The 7447-nt window shown below is 39.8% G+C and overlaps 1 long non-coding RNA gene across 1 annotated transcript; it reads left to right on the forward strand.

Moving 5' to 3' along the window:
- The first annotated feature begins 2436 nt into the window (after window positions 1-2436).
- On the forward strand, window positions 2437-5530 carry LOC137858147 (uncharacterized). The gene is made up of 3 exons (XR_011097517.1): window positions 2437-2627; window positions 2778-2907; window positions 3426-5530. It is a non-coding gene; the product is annotated as an uncharacterized lncRNA (long non-coding RNA).
- Window positions 5531-7447: the final 1917 nt, after the last annotated feature.

Here is a 7447-nt window from a genome sequence, read left to right on the forward strand (position 1 = left end):
GTACCATTATTGGTATTTCTTTTGTTCTTTTATTATTAGCCTTAATTCTGCAGGCTATGCATTTGTCATTCTCCTCCACTCAACAGTTTTATGCAGTCTCCAGTTTCTATTTTCCATTCTTTTCTAATAAGTCTGCAACATTTCCATCTACTGCAAAATAGGCTAAAAATAATACTCATTTTTTTCCCACCTAACAGATTGTTTATTGCTTTGAATTGGACAAACCCAGTGAAAAACACAAATGCCACATGAAAGCAGTAGCATTCTCAGGCCCCTTTCCAGATTACTTGCCCAGAATATGCTCCATTCCACTCTGCATTGTTTTCTCTCCGTCCCTGAGTACTGGATAAGCAGTTCTCCCACTGGGGCATGCACCCTGTGCGACATATCAAGACAGCAAAGTTAGAGGATCACTGGGAACAGAGTGAGGAATGAAGCTGAAGAAGACTCAGACAGAGTCATTTTTTATTTGTCATTGCTGGTTAGGATGCCTTGTGAAAGGAACAAGGTTCTCCCAAGATGCTGTCTCAGCATCAGGAATAATTCATTGGCAGTCACAGAACTAAACTCATTTTAAATCCACATGGTGTGAAACTCAAGGAAATGTTCATGCAGATCTTTGCAAAAGCAAATCACCATGATATGTATGTGAATTTCCCCAGCTGCTCATGAGGGAACATGTTTCTATGATCACCTTGGTTTATCTTTGTGCAGGTGGATGTTCCTCTTTCTTTTTCTTCCTTCAGATTTCCTCAGTAAAGAGAGAAAGTGTCTCTGGGAAGAAGAGACCTGTGGGTACAAGGGCAGCTGGAGTGCAGGTATGATGTCAGAAGTGTTTTAACACAGCTGGTGGAATGCTATAAAACAGAGCTTTTAGTGTTTGATTGGGGAGGGATTTGCATGAATTCCAGATGTTCACTGTAGGATCAATCTTTCTGTGTACACAAGTGTGTCCCTATGCACGTGTAAAACAAAGCCTGCCTAACCTAGGGAGTGAATAAGGGCATGCTTTCTTTCCTGGAAGTCTGTTGTTTACTTTTGCATTTAGATATCATGTCAGGTCATACACAGTTTTGTCAGGCTCATGAGATTAATACTGGCTTTTATGGCCACTACGATGGTGTAATACCTTGATTTCATTGAAACTGAAAAATCTGTACATAAGAAAGTGAAGTTAAAATGACAATGACTTAAAGTAACCTATCTGAGCCTTTAGAGATGGACACAGATGCTCATATTGCAAGACATAAACCAGCCTTTGAACTGGAGGTGAAGAAAAAAATCTTCTCTCTAGGCAGGTCATGCCACAATTGTTACTAAAGTTTTCTTGTCACGTACTTTAATGTAACTGCTACTGGCCAGGGTCATAGATGGCCCTGTGAGAGTTGGATTCCTGGCTTGAAATGGTGCAGTAGTTCCTGAGTTCCTGTCAGTCACTATTAGTTTGCTTCATTATAGATAAGATTGGGATCAGGCCCTTTGTATTTCAGAGAGAGCAATGGTTCCACTCTTCCAAAGGTATCAGCATTTTCGTGTTAAAGAGCCTAATGCCCCCATGTAGACCCAACAGAACAGAAGCTATACATGAAAACTATTCTCTGTGGACTACGCCTTTTTTTTTTTTTTTCCACCAGCAGCATTACAGTTTAAAGCTACTTAAAATACAGAAAGGAAACTAATAAATGAAACAGAAACTGGGAGATGGAAAGGACCAGGATTAAAGCCATGCACAAACCATCAGTTTTAGCTGGAAGCCTTCAGGAAACTAAAGCCAGCAGACTTCATTTGTTTGGGCTCATTGACTCTGAAGCTGGGGCATTGGGTTTGTTGCTCAATCAGCCCCCTCCCCCCAGGAATTATTGCACTTGAAATTCATTTCTTTTGGTCCTTCAGAATAAATAGTCCAGCTGGTGAAGGCTTAGTATCCAAAAGTATCTCCACTGGCTCCAGCTGTAGTCAGATTTTAAAATTGCACTCTTGCCTAATCACATTACAGCAAATATAATCATCAAAGACTGGAAAGTGTGCCCTGTTTGGGAACTGACCATACCATTATCTATGTACAGCCACAGAGAGTGGCAAGTCTTCACATACATTTTATCCTTGATGTGGAGACAGACACAACGTGGATAAAGGAGCATGCAGACTCCTCTGAAATTAAGCCTGCAGTGCAAACCAGAAGTGTCCAAGGTAGCAGCAGCAATGGTAGAGACAGCATTTGTGTCAAGCGGCAATCCCCAAACCATAAGATTTGCTGAAAGGTGGATAGCTGGTGCATAGCACCATGATAGGGCAGCTGAGCTGCTGCTGGGGCAATGGTCACAGTAGCAGGTGGGCAAATGGTGGGCTGGGTCTGTTTGCCATTCTCCTACTGACTGCCAGGTGCTGTAGGTGTGTCCTCAATTTCATCTTCCCAGAGGGGCCAGAAATCAGAAAAGCAACCTATTGAAGCAGAGAATGAGGAATTGGGATTCTTGCACATATTTATGATTCCATCATGGCTTGGGTTAACTCACACAACTAGCATGATTCAATTTGTTTACCAATAAATATCTGTAAATATCTGTTCCTCACAGAAAGGTGCTGAGATTCTATTCACCCTTTTCTATTGCTTTGCCATCGTCACAGTAAGGCATTTATTTCAGTGCAAGTATTTTCTGTGTGCTTATTGTCTGAATGAGATGCAAGCAACATTTGTTTTGTTAAACATTCACCGTCATACTATTTGAAAATCTCAGCCTGGTTTTACCAATTGGCTATTTTTTCTCTTCACACAGAAAGAACGTCCTGAATACCAAATAATCCATGAAATGTATTTAAGCACAGTATTACTGGAACAAGATTGCTGCATCATTTGTGAACTTTCCCATGGGGAAACAAAAAGGCAAAGCTGCAATAAATCTCCAGGTAAATCTTGCTCTAGTGGAGATCAGTCAGAGACATGCTTCATTCAGAGGCAACTAATTTATTTCTAAACCCAGTAGAAAATATTATTATCAGTCCCAGGATTTTGCAGAGGATAAGGAAATTACTATACTTGAATGAACGTAATTTTTTAGCACTCTAATGACAAAATAAATATTATTGCACTATTGTTCATGCTGGCTGCAAGGGAAACACTGGGTGAGTAAAAGACCCCATGGTTTCTCCATAAGGACAAAGTATTCCTTACTGTAGGAGGGTGTATGAGATTCCACACCGTGACAGGGAGAAGAGTCCTATAGAGCAGAATTCATAGGGTGACATCTAGATGGTCTCTGCTATCTGTGGGTAGTTGAATAGAGGGTTTTAGAAGTGAGAGAAGGGAAAATCACTTGTACTGAATTATACCATGAAGGAGAAAGGTTTTTATTTAAAGACAATTCTTGTTTTCTGCTATAAGAAATGTAGTGGGTTCTGACCAAGGGACAGTTGTTTTTTAACAGATTTAAAGTCAAAAACTCCTGAGCCAAAAAGCTGTGATCTCCAAATGAAAACAAGATAAAGGGTACTGCTGTTTTTAGGACTCCCATGAAGCTCTACCATGCTTTCTACATTCTGCTGTCACAAAAGGACAAGATTATGCTCATCCATAAGTTGGATAAGTTGCCTATAATACAGCTATCTATATCACAGCGGGTTGTCTGAGGTACCATCTAGTCAACTCTGTCAAAGAGGACAGCCACTGAATCAGCTCATCCTAAAGAAGGCACCTACGTCTCATCATACAAATCACACCTTAACTCTCCTAAATTCATTGAGCCTGTCTCTTCTGACTGCAGCGAGAGCTCAGGATGACAAGCTTGGGTCAGACGTCATTATTGCAGCAACCTAGATTTCAGCAAGATGAATTGTATCTGAAATACTTGATACTGGTGATGATGGTAGGCTACTTGCAATGAGGGAGCAGAGAATGTATCCCTTTCCTGCAGAAGTTACAAACCTGAGCTGCCAAGGATGGGTCCTGAAGCCAGACGAATTCTTCTTAATGTGTTTCACCCAAAGATAAGGTGCCAGATTTTTCCAGCTACAGAAACACTGCTGGGAAGGGGAAGAACTGAAGCACCAAGAAATTTCCCAACACATGTCCAATTCAAGGAGTGTGGCAAGTGGCTATTCCTGCTGGGCAGGATCCTTCCTTTGCTTGATGGGTGCTGATGCTTTACACACCCCAGTCAATCCATACAGACAACAAAAAAAAGACAGTGGGACCAAGGTCGTGTTTGCAGTCACCACAGTTCAGTATTCCATGTGCCTTTCTATCCTGCTAAAGCTAGTTATTGGAATGGTAGAGAATGCTTAATGCACTGTGGTGAAACAAGTTTCAGCAGCTGTTTCAACATATGCCACTTAATGCTATGGGAAAAGATATGCAAGTACTGTCTACTTTGGGAAAGCACCAAAAACAGCACATTACGAATATTTCCAATGGGGAAGGTGGTGAGGGGGAAGAAAAAGCTTAAATTAAATGAAGTTAATGTTTAAAAATGATGAATCACTGTCTAATTATGAATTTTCCTGAAAAGTTTTATATTGTCTGTGTTGCTTTCTGGGAAAATCTGGCTTTTATTTTTTATATATATATATTTTTAGGGGGTGGGAAGAGCCATGGAAAAGCCCCAAATTATCATAAACATGTCCTTTCACGTTGCCATACTGTATTATTAAGTGATCATTTTGGATATCTGTTACAACCATGTATATCCAGTGGAGCTTTTCCAATGTTAAAGGCATTTCAGCAGTATATAACTACAATGAGCTCAGAAAGAATCCTGTAGCCTTTGTTATTTTCTGAAAAATGTAATTTCTATTCATTTACCTCATTCTGAATTTCAATGAAGCCTCTAGTATTATCTCTCAATTCCAGTTTTAAGTATTGATAGTAACCTGCTGTGTGACATATAAAATATCCACCCATCCTCTAGCATTATATTCATCAGTTTCCAGTAAATAGAAATGATCCTGACATAATCTTTGAAAGCATGTATTCAACAGGGCTAGAGGGCATTTTGTGGTTAATCTGTGTAACTGTCATAGATTTGGATTCAAATCCAGTTTAGATCACAAATGAAAATAAATTCTGCTTCATACCCACTCCTACACAGTAAGACATCAGTACAAGTTAGATATATGACTGCACTTAATGAGGAAAGCCTATGATTCAGGTGATCTATAGAAATGGTAGATTTAGAAACTATCCAAAGTTAATATTAGTTCAGGGTTGGCTACTGCCTCCCACGGCTGTAACCCTGAGCACTTGGGCTGTTCCTCTGCTCATATGATTATCCTTTCATGAAAGAGGCAGCTGTGTGGGAGGACTGGATGCAGAGAGCATACAGGAGCAATCCTTGACTTGGCATGTAGCTGTTAAAAATGCTTAGGGCCATATTCAGATCAGCTTTCAAGAATTGTATCTCCATTAGCATCATTTAAGTATGTATTTAAAAGTAGAAAGAATCGTCTCTTTGGATTGCCTTTCTAATCCAGTATCTTTATTTTAATCAGCATTTTGAAGAACTGTAAGTGAATCACGTCCAGAATGCAATTGCCAGTAGCGACTCTTGGAAATGTCAGTAAAGATAACTTTGAATCTGACATATTGTTAAGTTAGGATCACTCCTGTGTCAGCAAGATTGAACTTCTTTGCAAAGCATCATTAGCTCATGTCTCATACTGTAGGCAGGAGCAATGAGCATTTTATATTTTCAGGAAAAGAAAACAGTATTAATGACTAGGAACATTTGTAGCAAGAAACAGCCTACTGTGTTTATAATAAGGAATACTAACTCCTTTAGTAGCATACATGATCCTTTATAGTCTTCTGCCCTCCACAAACAAGGCCATTACTGAAGACTGAAAGTGGAAATTTGGCGTATCTCTACATCTTGGCATATCAGTTCTGAGTCCCTTCTGTTGCATGATAAGAACTATGCAGATCAAAGAGAAAAGGGGGGAAAAGTGCTATGTAACCTCTACAAAAATGCAAACAACATCATTAGGCCAGACAGTAACAGCAGTGCAGTGTGTTCATCTGTCCAAATTAGTGAAAATGAGAAGAGACACAAACAAACAAAGAAGAATCGAGAAATAAATGAAGAGAAAAACAACCTTAATGCTAACCTTTGCTGTTATCATTTTTAAATAGGGAAAATTCTTCAATGCCAAATCTGTCAGTCTGTATCCTGTAATTACTGCCAGCCACATATATTCAGGTGGATATTATCCTAAACGCATAAGCATAAACACTCTGATGCTCTTGATATTAACTGTGTCTGAAAGGAATATCAATATCTGTTGATTTATATTTACCATTCCTTGCCCAGGTACTCCCCTCTTATGTTAAGTATACTGGGGATTATATGTGAAATTGCACAGCTCAATGGACAGAAGAAGTTTGATGACAACACTTAAGTTGCCACTATTTTTCCAGGGTTCTTCCTGTGGATGATCTGTTGCCATTGACACTGCCGTGTTCTGAAAAAACAATTTCAGAAGTTCTAAACTTTGCACATTCCTTCACAGAAAGGCTAGCTTTGCAATTTTAGGAAAAATAACAAATTTACTGTTAATATTTTTACAGGAAAATAAAGTTTTTGGAAGAAAGGAAGAAAGGAAGTTTCTGTGTATGCCTGTTGTGATGCAACCAAAAACTGGAGCACAAAAGGCCTTGTTTGAGAGGCTTTCAAACTCTTCATTAACAGTTTGGGACACATCCAGATCCCAGTGAAGTCAATACAAATACTCTCAGATGAATGAGAATCCCAGTGTTCTGGGGCTGCAGGACAGATTGCCAAAATCTGCAAATCTTGATGTACGTCCCTCTAACCTGCCCCAATGACAAAGGAAAATATGACATGAATCTCCTTCAATGATATCTATAATTCCCAGCTGATGGGTGGTAACCCACTCCATATCTGCAGTTATGGGTGCGCTCAAATTGCAGAATCACAAAATCACAAAATTTTTAAGGTTGGAAGGGACTTCCATAGGTCATTTGGTCCAACCCATCTGCTCAAGCAGGGACTCTCAGAACAAGTTGTCCAGGAGCATATACAGTGGACTTTTGAAGATCTCCATGGAAGGAAACACCACAACCTCTCTGAGCATCGCATATCAGTTCTCCATTACCCGTACAGTACAGAAGTGCTTCCTGATGTTTAGATGGAACCTCTTGCGTTGATTACACTTTGTGCCAATTTCCCTTTGTCCTGGCACTGGGCACCAGTGAAAACAGTATGGCACCACCTTCTTCATGTCCTTCCTTCAGGTATCCATACACATTGATATGATCCCCCTGACAATTCTCTTCTCAAGGCTGACAGGCCCAACTCTTTCAGACTTTCCTTAGAGGAGAGATGATCTTGTCCCTTAATCATCTTGGTAGCCCTATGTTGGACTCTTTCCAGTATGTGTAGATCATCCTTGTGCTGGGATCTTTGTTAGCTGCTATTTTCATCACATTCTTTTT

Source organism: Anas acuta, chromosome 5 (genome assembly GCF_963932015.1).
Source record: "Anas acuta chromosome 5, bAnaAcu1.1, whole genome shotgun sequence".
Taxonomy (NCBI): domain Eukaryota; kingdom Metazoa; phylum Chordata; class Aves; order Anseriformes; family Anatidae; genus Anas; species Anas acuta.